Here is a 26,444-nt window from a genome sequence, read left to right as displayed (position 1 = left end):
ATGGAATATGTGGCATATTTCAGCATGATGTGCAGCGTGTCCTTAAAAAAAACCCAGGAAATTGGACAAATGGAGGAGTTAAAAAACTATTTACAGCAGACCAACAGGAACTGAAAGTCATGCTCTTAAGAACTAGAACAAAAAAGACAAACACAAGACCTGAGAGACGCATCTGGCCCTTCAGTTGACCCATCTACTGTTCACTGAAACCTCATCAGAAATGGTCTCTGTGGAAGGATGCCTGTCAAGAAGCCATTCTCAAAGAAGGGAAACTTATACAAGAACTGGACTGAAATCTAGCGGCAACAGCTCGTACAGAGTGATGAATCCAGCTTTTACATTTCTGGTTCAACAGAGAACAGAACAACTGAAAGAAGAGCTTTCAAAGTCCTTCAAGAAGCCTGGAGAACTATTCTTAAAGCCTGCTTAAAAAAATGACAAGAAAGCTTACTGAAGATAGTTCAGGCTGTGTTAAAGAACAAATATTGTCTTTCAAGCTCATTAGAATTGCACAAACTCTGTTTTTGCCTTATATGCTCTATTTACATTTTTGTTTGCACATGTTTTCCTAGCAAAACACAAAGAAATGAGGGTTGGCTCAAGACGTTTGTGCAGCACTGAATTCTAATGGACTAAATGCCACATGAGTCCCACAAACCTAAGTACCAGCAATCCCTTCATAGCTCACTGGGTGAGTGCAGCACTGGTGGTTGATGCCATGTTTATGGCTCTCTTTAAAAATATATATATATATATTCATTACCATCATCCAGAGTGAAATAAAGCAGGGAAAAGCATGTTTTTGAAACCACAAACTGTATCAGAATTGCTTTTTAAATCACTGAGATATCATGCAAATGTAAACATGCTTCATCTTACATCCAATATGTTAAATGCAAAAAAACCCCACTGTGTTCGAAGACAGCCCATACTACATTACCTCCAGAAAAAATTTATTTTTCTTAGAGAAATATGCAGTCTTGCTCCAAGTTTAACAGAAAATCTGCCAAGAAAACCAATCGCTTAAACAAATTTTAAAACGTCTTGTCTGAAGGGGTCAAAACAGGCGTCCTTAAAGTATTTTAGTATTTCATGTCTCATATCTTTTCTTCCACACTGCTGTGAAAGTATGAAAACGACTTGACATTTTAATCAACCCCTCTGCTTTCTAACTGAAGGCGTTAAGGCTTCATCTGCAATATTAAAGCCATTCATTTACACAGAATTTAAATCCCATTTCAAAACATTTTTTCAATGTTTTAATTAACACAGAGCCATTAGCAAAAAGTACATTTTAATATCAAATGCAGTATAACCGTTACCCTACAATATTTCTCAACATTTCTTTGTATGAGAGAGTGACGCCCTGCATCAATATAAGATTTAGGAAGTGGCCCGTTCCCTTTTACCAACATTATCATTGTGTTTTAAAATATGTGACAGTAACCCACTGCTTTTCAGGGCCTAACTTTACGCCAATTTACCTACCTTTTCTGTGTATCTTTGGATATTTAACCTTTTTTCTACCTTTCCCCTAATCAAGCTGGCAAACTGTCCACAACACATATACCATACCTGACCTGCCTTACTATGCTACAAATGTTCCATCATTTATTTGAGACTGATGACCTCTGTGTCTGGCTGAAATCCTCCAGATGGCAAAGATTGTAAGTAGCTTCCATCACTAATGCCGAGTGAATGATTTTTGAGCCCATGCTGACCTGATGTAACACCATAGCAAGCATGGTTAGCATGGTGAAAACTACTGAAAGCAGGATAGGATTGCCTGTGTTAAGGCAAATTAGCGTTATGTGAATGCTATCCACTGAATATGGGTCGGAACCTGTTGTGCTGCCAGATGTCTTGAGTGCATAAGGCAGGACTGAATGGCCCCGCTGTTTATGAGTGTATGCGGAAGTCCTCGGACAGATCAGAGTGAAAAAAGACCCAACATTAACTCTCATTCGACTGGCTGAAAGCACTCTGAATCACTGGGTTTCATGGATAATTACTTGTAAACCATGTGACATTTGAATTAAGCACCTAATGTGACAGCCAGCTCTGACGTAAAAATGACTTCCAAATCACCAGTTGACATTTTTGTTAGAAAACTGTCACTGTGGCACAACTTTTGCACATTTTGTCTTTTTTCTATGCACCTTTTAACATAAAGCCACAGTTTTTCAGAGGTACAAATTATGAGGTAATGCATGTTGCAGGCCCTCTGCAGCCACAGCATTGCACAATAGATAAAAAATAGCCAAACTCTTCACAAACATAGTGAAGCTCTTAGCAGCTAAAGAGCTTGGTATTTCTGCTAAGAGCTGGAGGAGACCAAAACTGAACAAACATAATGAGGAAGATCAGACTGATCAAGTGACAATGCATAACTTACAACATAGCTAATGTGGCTGTGGTTGCCAACAGATCCCCCCAGCGATAGGTTTGCTATGGTTAAAGTATGCCTGTGCTATGTTTTCAGCGTATTCATTTGACCCCGAGGGTACAAATTAAAGTACTAAATAGTAGACACAAACAAACAATAGTGGTAAACTGATAGTTACACGTTTTAGATTGCATGCTATTGTCTCTGCGTGTTCCAGCACCAGCCTACAAGTTAAAGTGATGATGAATTTAGGAAGGCATCTCTTAAAATAGCACCCAACAGTTCCTTGCATCATCAAATTCAAATAGGTACTTGGCAAAAAGGAATGCAGGTGAAAGTAAGTGTGGGCATTTCATGGGAAAGCATTCAGACAAGGTGAGTCAGTGGCCGATACAAGCATCACTCTCTGCCTCATTAGCTTTGGATGAATGAAGGTTCAGGGCGAAGAGCCGTCGAGGCTTTAGCTGGTCCCACAAAAGCAGAAACACAAACACTTTCATTTTTCTCTGATTTTTCTCAGTGTTGTAGTTTTTACCAACTAGCTTTATATAATCTAATATCCTGAGAACATGCAAAGCCCATCAATATCTACTTTTGGCTGGTACTGGTCACGCCTATTTACCTTTCAGTCATGGATGTGACGATCATTGATGGTGGTACTGACAAAAGATGAACAAACAGCAAACTTCAACTTGAGTTAGTCTAAGGCAAAAGAACAAAAGACAGCACAGTTAGGACCCCAGTCATTAGGTCTCACATATTCTCATCCATGAGGGAAGGCCGAATCCCACGAGAAGAGCTGCGTTGGAGATAAAGCCCACCGTGAAAAAAATCCTATTCTGTGCCAAGTCAGTTAATCCAAATTAACTCCGCCAAGGCTTTCCTAACACGTCTACACCTGTCAGTTTGGCCTGGGCTCTCAGCAGAGCAGCAGCACTATAATCATCCGGCATCCACAGGAGAGGAAATTATTCAGGAAAGTGTTCAAGATTATTAAAAGAAATCAGAAAATGCTGCCTAAAATCAAGGATGTCTTAAGAAATTCAATGAGGAAAGTACGTTTCTCACAGAGAGAAAGTGAGAGAGAAGGGAGAAAACTGAGTGTCATAGAAGAATCGGTGGAAATCAGAGAGCAGCAGCGTGCATGAATGTAAGAAATGAAAATGTACCTACTGTAAAAGAAAGAAATCCCTTCTACTGTGTTAAAAAGAAAGGTTTTCAGCAAGATTTCATCTTAGTGAGATATTGAATAATTTTAAAATGTGATCACCTTCCATATGCTGGAAGCTCCTCAACAACTGATAACGTGGTTATGGCAACCGTCGAGGTTGAGAGGAAAAGAGGAAAAGGTGAAAGACAGCAGAGATGAAGGAGAGCTAGCAGGCAGAAAATGAAAAGGGGAGGTGTGAAACTGTCATTCTGAGCATAATCTCATATCAGTTTCAGAATACAAATGAATTATGAAGACGTCTTTGATGAGTTAATTGATAGTTCTAATCATTCATTTTGACCTTGTCTAATTTAGCAGAATATGATGTCAGGCTAATGACTAAAAACTCTTAATTATGATCTGGTACTGCAAATAGTAAGATAATGTATCAAATACAGTGAAATACAGCTGTGAAAAAACTATAAAGAAGCATGATTTATATAACTTCATGCACACCAGTCAACATTAAAGTCTCTGACAGATTAAATGAATAACCCTGATAACTGAACATTGAACCAAGGCTATTGGTATTTATAAAGATGCTTCTGAGATAAATCCCCCCTATAAATGTTACTGCATTCTAAGCAGCAACTACGCCCATGGCAACAGCACTCCCCGATGACAGCGGCCTCAAACACTACACTGCAAAGAGCTTAAGGCACTGAACTGGCCCCACCAAAAAACCCACAGGACTCAAAGGATTCGCTGCCATTGTCCCTGAGCCAGACTCCCAGAACAAGTCCTTTATCTATGCTGCAACATGTCAGAGGTTTTCTGCGGGGGAAAAGAGGGAGTTCACACAATATTATGCAGGTGGTTTTAATATTGCGCCTCATCGGTATGTGCTTGGGCTCAGTGGAATTTGAAAGAATTCAATAACAGCATGGCAAACTGTTTTATGTTTAAACTGAATTTGAAATCTTTCATTCACAAATTTTATCCATGTTTTACTTCACTGAAACCTATTTGGCATCAATTACTTCTTAAAGTTGCCCTGCCTAAGTCTCAACAAGCTTTTCATACCTGGATTTGGGCACTTTGTCCAACTGTTCCTGACGGAGATTCTCAAGCGCAGACAAACTGAATTTTGAACTGTTATCTTCAGGTCTCTGCACACATGTTTAAGTCTCGGCTTTAGCTGCAACCAACCAAGGATGGTCAGAAACTGTTTCTGAGGTCTAATCAGTATTGTGCCAAAAGGTGAACCATCTGGATGAAAACTGCTATAGGACGTCTAATTCAAACTAGGGTTTGAATCTAAAACGCTGCTGGTGAAGATCATGCGATCAAAAGCTCAAGACCAAAACAGACTTTAGGCTTAATCAGTTTGCATTAAAGAGATTTTTGCTTTCCAGTAATGAAAATGATAATTTGGTGTAATTGCATCTGTAAGATATCAGCAAACAAAACATTCTCAAGTGATTTTCGTAAAGCTATTTCTAATGACTTACAAACTGCATCTAAACGGAAAGAAGCTGCGCTCCACATAGCTGAGGCAGATGTGAAACAATAAGGAATGATGGAAAGAAAAACACTGCTCACAATTTTTTTCAGGATTCTTACCATTCTTTCAGATTAAAAAGACAGCTGAGATCTTTGGCAAATAATACTGTCTTAATTTTATTCAGGCCTACGTGTGATCTCTGGCACAAACACTCTCAAATGCTGTCAGATAATCACTGAACTTGATAGCTAGACAGATCAGCTTTGTCAGCGTCCTGGATGTGTTGTACCAGGACTGTAGTTATATCACAAATCCAAAAATCCACATACTGTACCAAAAAAAGAAAAAATACTATTACGCCGACTCTGTCAGATTATTATATCCAAAGCTTTGAAGGAGGAGGGGAGGAGGAAGAGATTAGAGAGGCTCATTTATAGCACAGCTGTGCTTGAAAAAAAAGAGTCCTGTCTTGACAAGTATTGATTTGTAACCTTTCACAGGATGATAATAACCTGAGAGATGCTGTCCCTTCGGGCCTGCCGGAAAAAAGAATAGGGAGAACGCCACAGTGTGTTCCCTATTTTCACCTAGCTAGGGTGAACATTTAGGCACTTTATGAGTGTCAAGCCATTACATTTTCTCATTAAAAAGCAATAGTGTTGAGGGTGAGAGAAGATCGTTTTCCTTGCAGTTAAGTTCCTTACGTGACACTTTTTGTTACCATAACAAAAAAGGATGACAGAGAAAGAATTCCACACTCGTGAAAAAATAAGCAGATTTCACATTAGTTAAAAACTGCAGACTTAGTGTAGGATCAAAAATGTGGGCAGGGACATAAGAGGCTTTAATCGGTGAACAATCTGAGTGGCTAATGCAGAGCAACGTAGTACAACTCGTCCGCGTGTGGATCTAAAAAGGGTTTGGCCTGTGTTCATCTCCATGCACTCGTAGCCACAGTTAAATAGCATAGTGAGAAGTCCAATCCCACAGTGCAGCTTAACCAGTTATCCGCACTAACAGCACGCGACCTCCTGCGGGTTCCAATGAGGGATGCATAACAGAAAACTACCCCAGCAGGTTGAGAGCTTTCTGTTTATGCCGGTTATGAAGTTACGTTTGTACTTGGGGGATTTAGCTGATGCCACGCACCTCACTTACACCCCCCCCCCACTTTCCTCCCCCAGCTGCTGTTTGAACCAGATTTCAACACCACCGCAGTTCTGATATGTCGTGCCCTAGAAACCACTGCCGAGTGGCTTAGCCTGACCTCGATAATTCTAGACAGGCCACATCAATGGCTGCTGGGCAAACAGGGGGACAGTGGTCACAGTCAGCATTGTTAAAACACTTGTCACTGGGGGCCAGAGTGAAGAAGCTGGCTCTGAGCCATGTGCAGGACTGGTGGACATAAACAGACATTTATCTTGTATTTGGAGTGATTTACAAGAATTTCAACAGCACTTCATGATTTTATTATATGAATTCTCAATTCTTCCATAAATAGAAAAAGGTAAAAGCTGTAAACCATGCTACAGTGTGTTTTATTGACGCATTTGATAACTTTATATTTACCAGGGAAAACACCAGGGAGCATTTTGCAAGAGTAAAGAAGCATATGGAGAAATATGTAGTAACTATACAATTTCTTAATTACAACAAAGAGTAAAAGCTAGAGTTAACAGCAACCTAGATTCAGTTTTCTCTGCCAGGTCTGATGCTAACATCATCTCCATTAATTCTCCATCATATTTCTTATACTTCAAACAAGCCAAGAGGTCTCCTTCAGGTGCCGGGCATCACTGGTTTGGATGTGACTTGCACAGTAACAATGAGGTCAACAACGAGGTGAAACATGAGCGCAGGCTTCCAGGTCTCATGTAGTTATGTAATTTGCTGGATGTACAATGTGTGCATGCATGTGTCTGCGTGGGAGAGACAGAGAAAGACAGCAATCTGGGCACTGAGTGCAGGTCCCAGCCTGCTATAATTAGCTCTCTTTCGCTAAACCGATTAATCTCTAACGCCTGGACAGTAGTTCCCACTTACTCTCACACACTGACACATATAAACACAGACTCGTGCTGTAAGTATGCGCACAGGACATGACCTGTTGAATGGCATTTACCTCAAAGCATGTGACATACAGCTAAAAAACTGATAAAAATAATTTGCATATGTGCTTCCTCCCACAGCCAAAAGAGCCAGCGTTAATTGCTCACTGATTGGTTTAGCAATTCTTCTTTAAAAAAAAAAGAAAAATCAAAAATAAGCGTGACGTCAGGGGATAAGTAACGGCAATAAAAATGCTATCAGGCAGTGATAATATGAAATGTTTTAATGTGAAGAAATTATGATTTATTTGTGACAAGCCAAATATAATTTTATCAACCATTACCAAGTGTTAGGCACCAAATTCCTTATGAATCCACATCCTGCAACCAAAACAAATCAAGCGAGCCAATTTAGAGATATGAACTTTTCACAACTGTGGGACTAAACTAGTGCATAGTATCATTTTCTAGTGTAAGTTCAGTGGACAGGTTGATACATACTTCAATAATAATGTGAAAAACAAGACACTGAGTTTAGTACAGAACTCAGAACAAACTGAAAAATAACAAACATGTTCCTGCTGCTTCACTCCTTGGACTTCTAATCAAGCCCAGATTGCACCTGTAGACCTGCATTGTGAGGCAGTGGATCTAAGCATCAACCTCGGTCACTGTAAAACTGTGCTCCTGTTCCTGCGCTGCAAGAAACATCCCTCCCAGGAGGGTATTTCTTTTCTGAGTCATTCAAATATGAAAGAATTGATAACAGAGTTAAATTTTGCTGCCTGCGCTTGAAGAACACTTGGAACCTGTGTAAAGTGCAGCAAATCCATGTATCTGAAATCATCATCTTTTGCCATAACTGGCACGTGCAAAAAATATTATCTGATCACGAGATTTCAAAATGGAAAGCTTGGTGCTAATTGGAAACCCTTTAAGTTCTCTTATCACCAGCTAGTAAAAGTCATTTGAATAATGCCTATGTTCCCCAGATGCTTTGAGATGGAATCTGCGAGAATCCTCCCTCCCCTGTGCATCACTGTCAGTCTTCCTGCTCCATCCCATCGACCTCATGCCTTAAGTTAATATTACTGAGTCCAAAAGAAGGTCTTCTGTGCAGGTAAATAATGTTTGAAGCAGCTTATGCAAACTGTGGAGATATCTTTGTGTTTCTACGTATTTGACCATGTGCAAACATTTTACGTTACTGCAAATCCACAAAAGCTGCCAAAAATATTTTCACGCATAAGTCACTTTTCACCTTAACCATTTAATCCCACCAGCAACAACTGTTGCTGTTTTACCCCCTATTACATTAATTAAAAAATAAACATACTGTGTGTAGGGGAAGTCTAAGAAGTAAAATGCATGCACTTATTTTGCAGGGAAAATTTGGGGATTAAATAGGTTAACTTAGAACCTTTAATTCAAACTAAAAATCAGTCCTAGCAATCATTTTCATATTATATTTATATGCATGATATAAAATAAGGTTATAAAATTCAATAGGGAACTCAGAGATCTCTGAAAGAAAAATTTCTCCTTTCTAAAATTAAAAGCAAAAACATTTACACTCATAGCATTCACTAAACTTAAGCTAGCTACCAGAGGTGGCAAAAGTACAGTAAAAGCACTGAATCAGTGACAGTGAAAAAGTGCACACTTTGAAATGTACTCAAAATAAGAAAGTCAGAAGTAGCTCCTTAAGTAGCATTAAAAATTAGCATTTCTATCATCTATTTGTATGCAAATCTATCTAAACTTTGTGCTATATTATTACATATATATTTGCCATCACACCTAAACAGGAAAATGAGCACAGTCAGTGGTTAAAGTGGGATTCGGAATGTCGGGGAACCCTAAGGTTGGTTGTATTGACTCAGCATGAGGAAAAGAATTACAATCACAATCATTTCTACTTGCTGCTCTTTGTGAATGCACACAATTGAATTCAGCAAGATCTAAGCTGAGCTACCTTAGCTAATTTCCATTTACTACACCAACAATATTCTGTATATTATCTCTACATTAGATTGTATACGGTTGGTATAAAGTTGGTACAAAGGTGGGATTCAGTGATTTAATCTAAGGATCATCTTCTTAAATGGAAATTAGTCTACCACACTTGATGTAACCCAACACTGACTAGTCCAACACACTGTTTTACTATAACTTCAACACAGTACAGCAAGCTCTTTATCCCATATGAACTACTAACTAAATATTTTCATGCAACATTTGAATAACACAAAGTTAGTATACCTGGTTTGTTTTGCAGGTCATTTCACAAAATAAAAAGGCATAATGTATCAAAACATTACATGCAATCTTTGAATTTGCAGTTTATCAAGTGTCACTGAGCAGCCCTTTAAATCTAACCTTACTTCTTCCTCCCCTCTCTTGTCTTTCTTATATCTTCTTCCATCTTTGAGTGAACTTATCTCACTTTCTCTCACTGGAAATCCAGCAGCTGGATCTTTAGCTAGGAGCACACTGTGCGACAAACTGCACACAAACAGGCTGTGTGTTTGCTAAGGTTTGTTGATCTAATAAAAATGTTGTAAAAATGTTGTCTTTGAAATTTAAAAAAACAAACAAACAAAAAAACTAGCTTTATGCCAGCTCCTCTTCTATAGCGCTAGCCAAATGCTAAAGTACCAAGGCCTGCAGTGTTCTGCACCACTTTAACTCCAGAGTATAGATGCTATATGTGATACTTTTCTTGTAGCATGTAAACCATAGGCTGTAAAAAACAAGAATCATAAAGTGACCAAAGGAAACAAATTCATCCAACATAAAGTTTTAAATCCTAAAGCAATTTTCTTAAAGCAGAACTCGACTTAAATTTGCTACATAACATCTATCGAGTTGTAAACATGCACCAGTGTTGAGATAATGTAATCTTACAGTGAGTCTTGGCAGAACATGGCTGCTGCCATAATGATGACTGATTATACTGTAGTACTCAGAGTCTGTTAGAAGAGAGCACAGAGCACGCAGAGAGCATGTAATACAGCCAAATGTGAAAACGGCTGTTACTTCTATAAGTTCTCTGTCATAATGGAAAATTATTATAAATGGCTGCCTATTATGACTCGTGCTCCAGATCCAGTGGTAATGGTTACTTATGCACCCTGTACTCTTATGCCTAGTCAAGCCCAAGTTAAATGAGTTTTCAACTGAATGCAACGTGCAGCATCATTGTGATTCACAGAAAAATATCCTTGCCAAATAGATCACAAAAAGGTTTAACAAGGTAATAGGCCAGGCAGCATCATTTAATTAATCCCTTCTAGCAGCAGATGGGCATCGGCTTAGTAGCTCCTAGGAAAAGCTAATGCATTTTTGCACTCACTGTAATAATGGTCGTGATTGCTCAGGAGAATGGGGCTCCGAGGACTGATGTAGACAGACCATGCAGAAAATCAAAAGTGCCTCCAGGTCGAGGGTTTGTGTAACTTTGAGGATATAATGTCAAGAGTGCACACAGATGAATGCAGCCTCAGCCTCCTAATTGTCTAGACAAAGAAAATCCCCATGGCTACAAGGCAAAATGTTGTGGAATACTCTAAAACTTTACACTTTGTTGAAAGATCGCTACTTTTATGAAAGAAATTATTTTACAAAGTTCAGCCATATATTAATTGAGCAGGACTGTGTACATAGGTTCTCGCCAGGTACTCCAGCTCCCTCTCACAGTCCAAAGGCATGCAGTTAGTGGGTTAGGTTAATTGGTAACTCTAAATTGCCCATAGGTGTGAATGTGAGTGTGAATAGTTGTCTGTCTCTATGTGTTAGCCTTGCGACAGACTGGCGACCTGTCCAGGGTGTACCCTGCCTCTAGCCCTAAGATAGCTGGGCTAGGCTCCACCCCCCCCCGCGACCGTTAAAAGGATAAGCGGAAGAGAATGAATGGATGGAGGAACTCAACTAGTAATACTCTGAAATTTAGGAATACCGTGTTTCAGAGTGATACTAAACAACTAGTATGAAGGTACTCTATCTCTCCATCCATCCATCTATCAGTTTCTTTTCTCATACAAAATTTAACACTATACTGTGAATATCTTAAGCTAAATGCCCCCGAATTACACAGCGGTACGTCAATATATTCCACTTTCAAATCAGCTTTTGTTTTTTGAGGGGAATTGTTGAGCTCACATAACTTCTTCTGTACAGTTAACCAAGTGACATTTTTCAGTGCAGAAAAACAGTTAAGCTCTGTGAAAAAAACAACTGTGCTACAAGTTTACACTGGTCAGTTATGGCTGCCGCTAAAAATAGCACCGTCTAAAACAGCACATTCCTTTGTATACAGGTACAATTTTGACTGGCTTCATTAAATAGTATAAAGTTAAACATACAAAAACAAATTCAGCTGATTCTGAGGAGTCAGGCGGTACTCAGGCTGAACTATTGTAATCCCTTATTATTAACAGTTGTAAGAGTTGAGGCCCCTCTCCTATGGAATCAGCTCCCATTTTTTGGATTTGGAAGACAGCCTCTCCACTTTTAAGATAAGTGTTAACATTTTTATAAAGCTTAGTTAGAGCTTGATCAGGTGACCCTGAATCCTCCCTTAGCTTTGTTGCTATTGGCTCAGGCTGCTGGGGACTGCTGGTTTTGACTGATTTCTACCTGCCCACTTTCACCAAGTGCTTGCTCAGAGAGAATCATCAGATTATGGGGTATCTCTGCTAACCTTACACCTTAAAGTGCTTTGAAACAACTCTATATAATTCTATAGCATATATAGCAAATAGTACTGCCGATATTCATGTGCTTAAACAGAAGTCTGTGCATTTTTTGCAGTTTTTTGGTGAGGAGGCTTGTTCAGAGACCAAATGTGAAAATTACACACACTTGAGAGACACACTGTATTAGGATGCTCACTGAGAATAATCTGCCTCCCTTCCTCCAAATTTCCTCTGAACGTTACCAGGGTTACAGCAGTCCCGAGATTTCACATGCACTGCTTCAGCTTCCATCGTGTGCCAGTGAGGCTTTGCTCTGCACAAGAACCGAGCACAGTGTTGCATATGAATTGTTAGTTAAAGTAAATCACTTGTAGCCAAGACGTGTCCCAAATGGATCACACAGTGGAATCAAGCAGTAGCGTATTTTGACTCATGAGGAGAGCTAGGTTTCAAGCGTAGATGCATTTATGTACAGAGAAGCATCAGGACTGGTTTTAACAAAGTGCCGAGATAAAAGGCAGTGAAAAAAGAGAAAAGAGAGTGTGACTTTGTCTCTTCCCTTAACAGCTCTGTGGGGTTTGCCTATATTGCAAGGTGAAGCACAGGGCATCCATGCTCATTTATTTGGCTGTGCATCATCCAGAGCCATTCCAGGCTATTAATTATAGATGGCTAATATAAGGTGGCAGGAATTCCTCAGAGGTTTGTCATCATATCCGATCCTCCTTACAACCAGAGCAGATTTGAGACTGAGTCCATGTATTGCACTTTATATTCAGTGTTTATAAGAAAGTAAATGCAAACACCAATGGCACTACAACTGTGAGACATTGGTGGTTCATAACCACTAGAATACGTAGTGAAAAAGATTGACTGAACCCTATTTATCTGGAGCACATGCAAGAACCTCTCAATTCACTGGTTTCCTCCAGTATTATGAAGGCAGCTGAGCCTTTTTCAGCTTCCTAAACAAAATTTTTAAGCTCAACAGCCTTCATGGAGACTAAAGAGGTCTGTATATAGGTTGGCATGTGTAGGAGCCCCTTACACCCAATGGGCCTTGACTAGGTTGCAAAACACAGCAAATCAAAGACACTAGCAGGGGCTAGAAGCACAGAGGCGTGTGGATTCCTTCTGGGGGCTGCAAAGACTCATTTAATCTCTCCATACCTCCCTGTCCTCAACAGCTGTTGGGAGATGGAGGGGTTTAAGACGCCACAGGCTGAGGCCCATAAGAGCAGATTAGGATGGAACAAGAAGGAGGAGGAGATGAGGGGGAGGATGGCGGGGGCGATTTTTCATCACAAGTTGCAATGTTGAAGCCCTGTCGATCATTCGGGCAGAGAAATGGGTGCTTAGATGGAGGTGAAACATGGGCGTGCAATACTGTACCGTCTATGTGGGTCAACTCAATATGTGTTGAGCTCTGACAACTGGCTGCCTCTTGGCATCTTTTAACAAATGTCACGATTAAGGGGAATGTTTTCACAGGGTTTGTTGTGCTTTGCTCTGTATGCAAAAGAGCTGCTCAGAATATTCATACGCTGTCCCGAGCAGCTGAACACAGACGCAGACCCAGCGGGAGCAGTTACAAAAAAGGGGGAGAGACATGCAAGAAGATGGCATGGCATTTGGAATTGGTGTCAAGCTGAACTCAGATATATCTTGCCTGTGGCCATCCAGTTAAATCTGCAGCTCTGTAGTATACATCCTATGTACTTTTAAACAAGCTGGTTTAGCTGGTGCAGTAAAAAAAAAGGAAATCACACATTAACATTACAGCATTGTGTTGCAAGAGGAGATTATCTGACGGCATTTCGAGCTGCGACCGTTATTGCCTGAAACGCTTCACAGTCTAAAGGATTAGAAACTTGTTTAGCCAGTTGACTTCACTGTATTAACCTAATCTGCACCATCTTCCTATAATCTCAGCAGGACAATACAAGGCAAACAAACCAAAATGACAAAGCACACCAGCGCAGGAGCAAATTTAAGGGGGGCGGGGGTAATGTACTGCTTTTCACCTTGTGTGCCCCAGTGCATAATCCTGATCAGGGAAAACATGCTGTGATTCTGCACAGATCCTGACATTTGCAGTGCCCAAAGCTTACAGCGAATTGCAGCCCTCTTGTCTGCCCTGCTACCAGAGCTCCAGTGAGGTAATTGGGGTTATATCACTTGTCACAGAGTTTAATTATTTTCTGATTCTTTCTGCATATTAAACCGGACTGGCAAAGGAACATCTGGGGGTTTAATAGTAATGGGGTGAAGTGTACATTTGCGGTAGAAGTGAATATGGTCCTAACATATGGGCTGGGATTATTACACTTGGGCTGTGGAGCTTAAATAAATGCAGTCAGCAAGGTCAAACAGGGTTGCTGGTGCAGTCACATGAAAATTATAAGTCTCCTCGTTTTTTGTTATAAAGGCTCTGCGTTTGGCAAAGATTTGAAGGTCGGGAATGAAGATCTAGGTTGAGATAGCACTTCTTCGAGAAGAAGAATGAAAAGCACTCTTTTTATTTCAGAAAAACATCATAATTCAGTCTTGAGCCAGATTAGATTTTTTTGGAATTATTTAAAAAGAGCTTTGACTTTAAAGAGTTATACACATCTAAAATGTCATGAAAAATTGGTTATTACTGTTTAAAAAAAAAGAAGACTACTTGGGACAAATAATATTTGAAAGCACTAAAAGTCTGTGCAAGTAGTTTCTCTCACACCGAAGAAATAACATTTCTTTTGATGTCATTCAACTCTCACTGACGTCCCAAAGAGTAGTAATTAATTCTACAGCAGCTAATTTAAAAAAATACAACTCAAACTGTTCATGAAAGAAAATGATTTTTATGAAGATGATGACAACTGATGTATGATTGTTTTCACTGGTGTAACTGAACAAAATGAAAAGCTTCAATGCTTCCACTCAAATCCCCATCCATTATCACAATCAGAACTGAAATCCACTCGCTACATAGTGTGCTGCCTGTCTGTAAATATATCATATCTATTTATTAGGGGTGCAACGATACACAAAATTCACGGTTCGGTTCGATACTTTGGTGTCACGGTTCGATATTTTTTTCGATACAAAAAATGTTCATGTCTTTTTAATTTGTCATTTATTAAAATTATAAATATATATTTTAACTCAAAAGTACAGTTTTTAAATTTAATGTTGCTGAAACAACAAAGTAATAAAAAATAAATCTATCTGATGGAGAAATCACTCATCTTTGGAAAAGAGAGTTTATTACAGAGAAATGTCTCTTTCCAAAATAAAAGCTATACTATACGCTTCTTCTGGGCTATATTCTCAGCAGCATATTAAACATATCAGGTCCCCATAAGGAGAATCATGTGCTAACGGCTGTCTAAATGACTCGGGTAAAGTTTGTAGCATGCGTGCTTGTTGTTTTTGTCTGCTTCCACTTGTCTTTGCACTAGGATGATGACGGCGTAAATGTGCAGTCATATTCATTGTGTTCCCACTAGTGCTGTCAGCGTTAATCTGAAATGACGTTAACGCCATAACGCGGCAAATCTCCCTTAACGAGCTGCCACGGATCGCCCCGAGCGTGGGGCTGGACAGCGTCAACACCTTAACGAGCAAACTGCGCTAAGGCAGTAGTTCCCACCCATGTAATTGAGCATTGCATGGCACATCCGACATACTGTTTTACCTTTGTCCATGACACGCTTACCTTAAGGGTCATACTTCACATGAAGACCAAAATAGTTCCAAAGGCCAGATCTGAATGAGGGTGGGGGAGGTTCAATTTGCCATGTTACAACGAGCTTAGCTTCTGTCTTGCTAGCTTGCGCTGCGCTCAGTGGATCTGCACTCGACAGTGCAGCTTAGGCGGAGTAGTCGAACACAGATCCACTGAGCGCTCAACACAGACAGCATCATCAGAAGAAAAGTTGATAAAATAAATTAAAAATTTTGTATTGTTCGATACATATGCGTCCCGAACCGAAAGCACTGTATCGAACGGTTCAATATCGATACGAGTATCGTTGCACCCCTACTATTTATCTACCTGGTGAATGTGAACAAATGCACTGATGTTGATTTCCTTTAACAGACTGACAGGCTGTTTAATGTGCATTAAACAATGTTAACTGAGGAAAGCAGATCATGTTGGAATCGGAGCATTAACAAAAAATCAAAAACAAAGAAAGAGAAGATTTCGTGGACGACTGACTTCATACATAAATTGCTAAAGCTACTATGAAAATCAGAAAACAGCAGAGGGCTACACTGGCACATTGTTCACTGTTATGTTAGAGTTATGAAGAAGCCATTTACATATTACATTTTGTTTCATGGAGGCATTATCCATATGCAAATAAATAACTAATCACAGCTGCTGCGTTAGTCTTTGACTGCACAAAAATCTGATTTATGAATGTGAGGCTGACTAGCCAATCACCAGTCATGACCAATCAGCTGAAATCCAATCTCAGTCAGCTGAGGCTGGTTCTCCTTAAACAAAAAATGAGTTAAAAGACTAGAACTGATAGAGATGAGGGAACTACGGAGTTGAGTGGCAATATGTGCGAGTAACAGCTTAACAACATTAAATGCTATTGTTTGCTCTACTTGATCTACTCCAGTAATACTAAAAACAATCTTTCAACTACTAATTTGTTTTTTTTTTATCTTTAGTTTCAGATGCCTGTCATCACACCACCGATCATCTTCTAAGAGAAAGGGAGTTCTGTAATGTAATCTGTGCAGGTTATAAAGACTAATTTCACGCACATGTCTCATGATCCAATCTATGGTCGCCTGTATTAAGTGACAGGTTTAAACAAATCTTGCTTGCTTCTCATAGTGTGTAAAACTAAATATGGAGATAAAATACCATGCACGCTCATAATATGATAAGCACTGAGACTGAGAAGAGGAGAAGGAATGCTGCTACAAATGTAAATTAATTCATGCCGAGCCTGCACATAGTGATCTCCTCGTCTAAGAAGGAGAGCTCAGGCATATGTCATACAGTGTGTCAGTGCACATTCACAGATAAATTAACACACACAATCCTGTAACAACGCCCGTTACATCACTCACTGTAACAAATTCTTTGGGCTAAATGGGTCCCAGTGGGAAATGACTTCGTCCTCTACCGTGCCATGCAGGCAACACCGAGGGATCAGTTACCATTCAATCCCATCATCCACTGCATCCATCCCCACCCCACATCACTCCCTCTCATTCCCTCAGAGCCCTCCTCTGCTCTTTCCTTTACTCGTTGTCATTCATGGCTCTGGCATCTGTGTGAAGTGAAGGGGGTGGGGGGTTGTTTATGACAGGGTGACATAGTGTTTTGATATCAGTGTATGAAGGATGAGTCATTTAGCGATACTGAATGAATCTTATATTCCAGTGTTTGTTGAAATACAGCCTAAAAAACATTTAGTGTGGTATTCTTAACAAAATACCATTTTAGTGCCTCAAATCAATATTTTTGTATAAAAATGTCAGAAAGTGACTATAGCTAGAGAAAATAATACATATTTAATAATATTATTGCAATGGATATGATCTGAATGGATCAAGTGTTTAACAGTATTCCAACTTGTTTTGATTTTATAGCCAGCAGGCTGCTTCTGTGATCCGATTATATTCCACAGAAATATATATCATATATACCTCGTGCTGCATATGAAAAGCACTAACATGAAGGTCAGGGCTCTGATCCTTAAATGTGGTCATAGACTAACATGCTGTTACCAGGTCTGCTTCTTGTTAAAGCAGTTTGAGAATGCTGGATGACGTTATCGCCAATAAGAGTGCACACTTATGGTAAAATAAATGGAAAAACAATGACAAAACAATGATCAACCCTCCAAGCACGCACTGCGATATTAGCTTGAATTCACATAAGTCTCTTCTACATGTCTGTTTATGCATTGTTGAGCTCATATTACTGCTAATTAGATATTGTCAGTGATGCCATTATGCTGGATTTGTTCTTGATGGTATTTTCGCTGATGGATGCTAAAGACTCTTTGGAATGCTTTTCAATTATGTCTTTTTAAAAGGTAGCTTTATTGCATCAGCACTTTTCAGAAAAATTAAAATTTGTTTAACACGGCAATTTTCACTTCAGTGTCAATGAAATATTCTGGCTCCTGTGCTCGTTCAGCAGTCAGTTAGTTTTAGTAAAGTCACAACATCTTTGACTAAATATTTGTTTTCTATACAAATTTTTACTTTGTAACTGACAGATTTCTCCTATAAATTAGTGTGTCTGTTAAGATGACGTGATGGTGGTGGATAACCCACTTTTGGCTATTTAACTCAGACACTTTACACTCACTCAAAGCAAGTCATCTCACAAGGGTAAGAAGTTTTAGGGTTGCACATATGTGTTATGGTTACTGCTTGCCAAAGTGGTCCAAAGAAATTCGTTTATGGTATTTCTTTCTTACAGAAATAACTTTATATTCTGTTTGTATTCTATTTCGAGGTTTTTGGTAATCGTCTAAGATTATAAGCAACTAGGTAACTGCAACAAGTCAACAATTCTGTCCACAGAATTCATCTAAAACAGTCAAGGTGTGACTGAAGTGCAAACTTTAAGCTTTAACAGGTTTTACAGAAGTATTTCATGAACTGTGTAGAAGTTAATGCCGTTCTATATACACTGTCCCATTTATAGAGGCAAGTATGAGTTTTGTTTTCAGTGCTTGGATCAAATGTTTTTGTGGTTAGTGACTTACTGAAGTCTAGAATCCATAGACATCAGGAAATGCTGATGCTTTCCTTGTGTCTGACGCTTTCCCAGGGCTTTAGGTGTCTATGCATTCAGTTTTGTCTTCACTAATGAAAACATAGTCTGCTTAATTGAGATCAGATGACTGACCTGGTCATTGAAGAAAATCCTGTCCCTGCCTTGAGAAACTCTTGAGTTGCTCTGTACACTTCAGAATTTATCCTGCTACTTCTTTCAGCAGTCACATCATCAAAAAACATTAGTGGCCCAGTTCCAGTGACAGCCAAACATCATCATGCTATAATCATGTCTGACAGATGATTTGGCGTGCTTTGGATCACGAACTGTTTCTCTCCTACACCATACTTTTATCTTCCAATCATTCTAGTACAAGTTGAGTTTAGTTTCACCTCTACAAAGATGTTTTTCATCCAGAAATGAGCAGTTTCTTTTAGATGTTTTCTGACAAGGTCTATTATGGACATCCAGTTCTTGAGTGTAACCAGTGGTTTGCACCTTGTTGTAAAGTCTCTGTATTTCCACTCATGAAGGTGTCTTTTGATTGTAGACTGATTATACAATATGATATGGCTACCTTCTCTAGAGTAGGGTGTTGTTGTGAAGCTGTTTTTCTTAGTCATGTTGAGGTTTAAATTTATCATCTTAAATGTTCATATGCTGATTACATTGCTTTATATAAGAAAGGTCTAACTCTGAGTACACTCTGTGCCAAAACGTGCAGACAGGAAACTGCATGCTTTTGCAGCTAGAATCATCCAGTTCAGTTGTCTTCTGTGGTCTTTCAGGCCTTTCAGTGTTGTTGAGCTAGCCAGTGGATTCCGTCTTTTTAAAAATGTTCCCCATTATTGATTTGGTCACTCCTAAAGTTTCTGCTATCTTTCTGATGGGTTTAATTTGGACTATCAGCTTAATGATGACTTTCTTCACTTGCATCAATAGCTCTTTTGGGCTTCATATTGAGAGTTCCATTGAAAACCTAACATTGCAAATTGGAGTCAGCTCCAGACATTTTATCTACTTATTTCGTCATGGAATAACAAGGGCCATGAAATTTCCTGTCAGTCAATTGTCCAATTAAATTCTGAACCTCTGAAAATGAGGGATTGTGTATAAAACAGGGTGCAATTCCCAGAAGGTGCAATACTTTTGTTAAGCCTCTTGAATCAAAGATCAAGCACATCTTTAATTGGCACACATCAACAGTCACAGCAGTGGTTAACAGAGGAAAAAGATGTTAAGAAAAAAATGTGTCATTTTCTAAAAGTTATGGTCCTAACTCTATAATGGATGTTTTTCTTAATATGTATCAATAACAAATTACTGACTGAAGGTCATAGAATATAACACTGCTGGCCAGGATTATATGTGCAATATGTGCTTTAAGCTTCTGTTCTTTTAGCTGACTGGACCTGAATAATTAATGACAGGCAAGGCTAATAAAATACATTTCTTGCTTAGATTTAGTTAAAACAACATAGAAGTGCTGACTGTATGCTGGATTTCATTCATAGTTGAGGTTTATAGGTACTGTACTGAATTGGGGGAGGGAGATTATGGTGCTAAATCTGCCAAGGTAAAATGTTCAATTACCATGAAGTCTGAGACTGCTTACTGCCTCTCTCATCATTATTAGTGAACCATTTTTCCTCCCCAAACACTAGCTTTACTCTTTCTATAACCCTTAACTTGCACACACATGCTACACTACCCCCAGCAAATATTATGAATAATTAAATCAGTCCAAGCTCTAGTGATGCCAGTTGTCTCTTTCCCTCTATTTCTGCTCCCCCATCTTCCTTTCACTTGCTTTTTCCCTATAGACCTCCTCCAGCCTAGGCTTAATGCCAGGTCTGTGCAGCTAGGCTGGAGCTGCAGAGTGAACACCCATCAAACCATCACCCTACCAAAAGCAGCAACCCACAGGCCTGCAGCATTATCAAAGGAGAAATGAAATGGGAGAAGAGGATGTCTGCAGGAACAGCTCTATCACTGTGGCTCAGATTTCCACACAGGCATGAAGAAGAGGCACACTCGGCTTGCCCGGATCGATCCGCAGCATTTCATACTATGTCTGTGCCTGCAGGCTTCCATGACTCTCTATAGTGGGGCTGCCAGAATGACTTCAGTGGACTTGCCTTAAAGAGTAAAGGTAACACTTAGACACAAACAGAAACTCACACAGCAGGAGCTCAGACAGGGCCTGTGTGAGTTGTAGATTTGCAGGGGGGGGGGGGGGAATCTAACAGGATAAGAGGATTACTGTTCCTCTCACATATGATGAAGAAAAGTTTGAACAGACACCATGGCAACAACAAAAGACATTTCAAGTTATTCTACGCACTTGTCAAAGTAGGACACAAAAACGCTTAGGCAAGCCTTTTCTGTTTGAGAATCACCAGCCGCTGAATTTAGGCTCATTATGTGAATTCTAGTGCTGACTGAGCTTGATCTGTCCTATAGTCTCATATGATTTGTTGGTAGGGCTGAACGATATATCGCATTTGCGATAATATCGCGACATGATCAAGTGCAATTTTCTAACTGCAAAGGCTGCGATTATACTCTGGACATGTCCAAATTCATGGGCTGCATCCTCCTGAGGCCGCATTTGTAGACCGATTACGTCACAGCGACGCGCCGAAGGCTGTCCAAATTACTACCATATCCCAGAATTCATAGCGCGGCCCAGCCAAACTCCAGTTTCCAGCAATGGCGGCCGCTACTAAGTTTTAAAATTACTCATACTAATCTTTCTGGGTCACAAAATAAACTTTTAACATATTTTCAGGCGAGAAAGTAGTTGTGTAAACATCAAATATCTGCTCGGTTTATCAAGATATCCCATATTTGCAAAAGTGCTTCGACGTTTTCAGAGGCGTCTGCTACCCACCAGCTCGACAGCTAGCCGGGAGCTCGAGGGTTACTGATGCGGCCGAGAACGGCACAACTCCCGGCACATCATTTTCAGATCACCGCGGAGTTTCGCTGCTCGGGTTAAACGTAATATATAAGTCACTTAGACAACCTAAAAATGTTATTGTTGGGCTTTTTTCAGTGTTTTGTTTGTTCGTGAGTAAATCGGTTTGGCTGAGATTAAAGTTATTAGATTAGATAAAATAAAACTTTATTAATCCCCCGGGTGGGTTCCTCCTTGGTTTTCACACAGCTGACTAAACGTCAAACAGAAAACTTATTAAACAGAAGTATGAGACAGTCGAGAATTTACACCAGTGTCTGGTTATATTTTAGATAGCAAGAAGCAGACGGCCGAGTTTATTAAACTCCACCGAGACAGCGGTGACGCTAATCAGAACTAGACCGTCCAATTTCACGCCTTTAAACTTTAAAGGCGTGTTTGTGTGTGTGTTTATACAATTGCTATTATGTTTGCACTTTATGTGTAATGTTACTGACTGCAGAGATCAGTAAGATGTGTGTATTTTTTATTTATTAGTTTTATTTATTTAATATTATTTTTTAATTGAATGACTGTCTAGTAGTTCACAGATGTCGAAAAACTGAGTGTGGTAAAGCCACTGATTTTTTTTATGTATATTTCTGCAATCTGCACATTGTACTGACTTTCATTTTAATGTTTACACCAGGGTTCCTTGTCAGCACTTTATGCTCAGATGTTTGTAAGCTAAAAATAAACTATTGTGTATGTTCAAATATACTGTTGTGATTGAAGAAGTTAAATAAAAATGTCAGTCATCAATTCATGCATCACCTCATGTCATCATAACAGAGGTCTGTCTTCCAGGAAAGAACAGTTTAAAATTAATGTAATATAGTATTGGCCATACTATATGATGTATTGCTTGTCTTTGTTTAATAATACAGAAGACAAAGACCTTAAAAAATAATCGCATATCGCATCGCAATCGCAATATTGGGGGAAAAAAAATCGCAATTAGATTATTTTCCATAATCGTTCAGCCCTATTTGTTGGCTTGGCAGGATTATTTTACTTTGTGTGTGATTGTGTCGAGCATGTATATTACTGCAGTACATCTGTTTCCATGGCTGAAAGAGCACTCATAGCCACTGCAGCACTGCCCTCTATGCTGCAAAGCTCTGCAGCAGCCAGAATTGATTTCATCACAACCACAACATTGGGTGACACACAGACCCTCATTTGCAATGCTCCTCCAAGGTACACAGAGCTCCACATCTGAGACATCTACATTTCAAATAGAGGGAGGGATAGGAAGAGGCAAAATATGCTTTATTAATGAGCCAGCACCCAAAAAGTACTTCAGATTGGTCCCAATTAAGCTGTCACAAACTCAGAACAAGTCTCTTCCAATCACCAAAATGGCTTATCATGGGATGGTACACTCTTACTTTCCATGCTCCAGTCATTTCTCCCCTAGTCCTAGAAGAATATTCCAATGTAGGAGGCAGGAAAGACAGCTTGCATCCACCATCACTCAGTCCCAGCTGGGCAAAGCTCCTGGCTTTCACAGTCCACAGAAGACCGCTGCAGCATGAGCCGTGCACATCAAAAACCCTCCCACACATAAAGCCTGGCATTGATGAATACGCTGGCATCTCCTGCACCACATTCATGTTCTGACAGTGTCCCTTTATATTTGCTGCCAGCTCTTAAGTAGGAGAGAAAAACATTTTCCTGTCTTTATTTGACAGCCTCTTCATGAGGCCATCTCACATGACCCCTGCATAAATTTGCTGTCACGTTGCTCCTTGGCCACAGTAACAAGCGTGAAAATGGACACAAAGAAAATGAACTTTTGTATTCTTCTTCCACATATTACTCAGTCCTTTAATAGTATAAAGGAAAGGGTAGGGCTGAAACTTTTATTTAAAATGTCAAGGCCAATTGTACAAACTAATGTAAAATCCCGCTCACAGTATGTTATTATATGTACTTTGGCTTTGTCCTTCACCCTGCGTGGTTTTCTGCCACTTAAAAGGGGTATATAATATATCTGATTTCACATGTCTGAGCTAATATCTTTCATTTTAATAATGACACTACTTCTAAGATTGACATACAGTAATAGCTAGAGATGGCACGATACCACTTTTTTATGTCCGATACCGATATCATAAATTTGGTTATCTGCCGATACCGATATGAATCCGATATAGTGTTTTTTAATCAACAAAACTGTTTTTTAAAATATCTTGCTGCATTTTGCAAGTCTGCAAGTTCATACTCAAGTTTAAAACAACAACTACACTAAAGCTATTCTGTTATACCTGTATACAAAAAAAATATTTCATAGTTCAGCAATACTGATCAATCTAATAAACTTAGACCTACACCATCCTCCCTATTCTGGTATTTTAAAGAGTACTTAGCGTAAATATTAAGCAACCTAACTAATAGGGTTCCAACTCCCAGCAACAACAAAAATAAATAAATAAAAAATGGGGAACCACCCCTCACGCGCCACCTCATGATGCTTAATCGACGTAATCAACCTTAATTTGATGCAGTGTGAAAAAAAATGCACAGAAATCAATTATTTTTCAAGAAATATTAAATAGATTCAACATCTTTCTTCAACAAAATTGCAGACTGCACAGATGGTACCTTCCCAAAGTAAAAAGTACTATAGCTTACTAGGGTATATATATTAGACTTAATAGTCACTATATACAGTAATTGACTTCTATTCATTTTACATCAAATTAAAACTTTGGGTGTCAGATAATTATTTATTAAAAGCTAGACATTTTAAATGAGAATAAGAAAGAAAAGTATGTCTTTGTGCCCCCTTTTCCCAGTTAATGCCCTATCGGCCCCCCTGGCTAAACTTTGCTAGATCCGCCCCTGCACAGTTACCAGCCGTCAGCTACGTAGAAAAGGATCCTGGTGTAGAAAGTAATATTAAATAAATTGTAACAACAGCTTATCAAGCTTAAACGTGCTGCTGTTGTTCAGCCGCTGGTTTCCTCTTTCTGGCGCAAAGTGGGCCAAAAACAAACGAGAGACAGACTCGCGACAGAAAAGCCGATCAGCTGATTTAAGCAGTTTCACGATTGAAGTAGCAGCCGGAGAGCGAGAGGCAGTCGCTTGTTACGCTTAACGTGGGAATGCTTTACAAACATTCAGAGATGGACTTACACACTTGCTTTACTTCTCTCGGGGATAACTTTGTCGGAGATGAAATGCCAGGTTGCTAGCGAAGCTCCACATGCTATCCAGACCACGACAGGTCCTGCATGCCACAGCTGCTCTATCACGTGATGCATACGTTCTGAGGTGAGTTACGGCGTGTTGCAAGTTTTGTGAGGTGCTTTCGTGATATTTAATGGATCGGATTACATTTTTTATTTTTCTCCGATATCCGATCCAGTAATTTAGGTCAGTATCGGACCGATACCGATACGTAATATCGGATCGGTCCATCTCTAGTAATAGCTTGATTGCTGCAGATTAATTGGCTGCACATCATCATGCAAATCTCTTGTTTCATCAAGTTCTAAGGATGGATTGAGATTTGGTGACTCTGGAGACCATTTGAGTAGAATGAACTCCTTGTCATGTTCAAGAAACCAGTTTAAGATGATCTGAACTTTGTGACATGGAGCATTATCCTTGTGGAAGCAGCCATGAGAAGATGAAAACATTGTAGTCATAAAGGGATTAGCATCAGCATAAAGAGACCAGGGTCAGCAACAACACGCAGACAGGCTGTGGCATTTCTATGATGCTCACTTAGTCCTAGGAGGGACGAATTTTGCCAACAAAATATTCCCCACACTCTTACACCACCAGCCCCACATCCACTACCCCGAACCTTTGAAACAAGACAAGATGGATCCATGCTTTCATGTTGTTCACACCAAATTCTAATCCTGTCATTTGAATATTACAGCACATATCGAGACTCATCAGATCAGGCAACATTTTTCCAATTTTCTATTGTACAAATTTGACGAGCCCTTTTGAATTGTAGCCCCAGTTTCCTGGTTTTCCTGACAGGAGTGGTACCCGGTGTAACTTTTTGATTCAAAGTTACATGTTTTGCTGATTCAAAGATGCTGTTCTGCATACTGTTGCTTTCCCCTCAGCTCAAAGCAGGATGGACATTACCCTGACCTGTGACATCGCCCAGAGAACTGCTGCTGGATATTTTCTCTTTTTCAGGTCAGTCTCTGTAAACCCTGAAGACGGCACATGGAAAAATCCCACCGGACCACCAGTTTCTGAAATATTCAGAACCTCCAACAACCAAGTCACATTCAAAGTCACATAAATCACCTTTCTTCCACATTCTGTTGTTCAGTTAAAATTTCATCTAGACCAGCGGTCTCGAACCTTTTTTTGTGCCCGACAATATTTTCACGGACCGGCCTTTAAGGTGTCGCGGATAAATACAACAAAATAAAACTAGTACCGGTACCGAAAAAAAGAAGATTTATTCATAACACATGTGAAAAGACCCAGGAAAACAGAGTTAACGATAAAAACGATAACAAAATAACGCTGAAAACCGATAAAAACCCTGAAAACCATGCATTTCACACCCGAGTCTCACTCTCGGGCCCGGTACCAAATGGCCCGGGGGTTGGGGACCGCTGATCTAGACCATGACTACGTACCTAAAAGCACTGCATGTATATCTAAAGGTTGAGGATTAAAGACTTTTCCAAAGCAAACTGACAAACTCATATTGCAGAAAGTCATTGTTCCAGGCCAAGAAATTATCAATTTTTACAAAACTGATGCAACATTGTAATTTGTGAGACTTGGATGTAAAGATAGCTAGCTGCTAAGCTAAGCTAAAAGATTATTTATGCCTGTGCAGGTTAAGAAATCATTAAATTTAGAAGATATTCAGTGGGTATTTAGATTATTTTGGCAAAAAAATGATCCATTTAATTGTTGTCTTTGTAGCTCTTAGAAAATAAGATAAGATAAGATAAGATAAG

At 39.5% G+C, this 26,444-nt stretch overlaps 1 protein-coding gene across 2 annotated transcripts in view; it reads right to left on the bottom strand.

Annotated features, from left to right (window-relative positions):
• The window catches only part of arvcfb (ARVCF delta catenin family member b), a 261,056-nt gene that overhangs the window by 218,393 nt on the left and 16,219 nt on the right, over positions 1–26,444 (bottom strand). Inside the window, exon 1 of one of the 2 annotated variants that reach the window (XM_085424758.1) lies at positions 24,634–24,650. The exons of the other annotated variant lie outside the window; for it this stretch is intronic. The gene's annotated coding sequence lies outside the window, so the exon portion shown is untranslated. Of the gene's footprint in view, positions 1–24,633; positions 24,651–26,444 lie in introns of those variants that run through there. 2 annotated transcript variants of the gene reach the window in all.

The sequence above is a fragment of the Rhamphochromis longiceps genome, linkage group LG12, assembly GCF_057381845.1.
Source record: "Rhamphochromis longiceps isolate RC_006_pf linkage group LG12, R_longiceps_female_GT1.1, whole genome shotgun sequence".
NCBI lineage: Eukaryota > Metazoa > Chordata > Actinopteri > Cichliformes > Cichlidae > Rhamphochromis > Rhamphochromis longiceps.
Note: the sequence above shows the minus strand (reverse complement) of the source record. Positions and strands in the feature narration are given on the sequence as shown.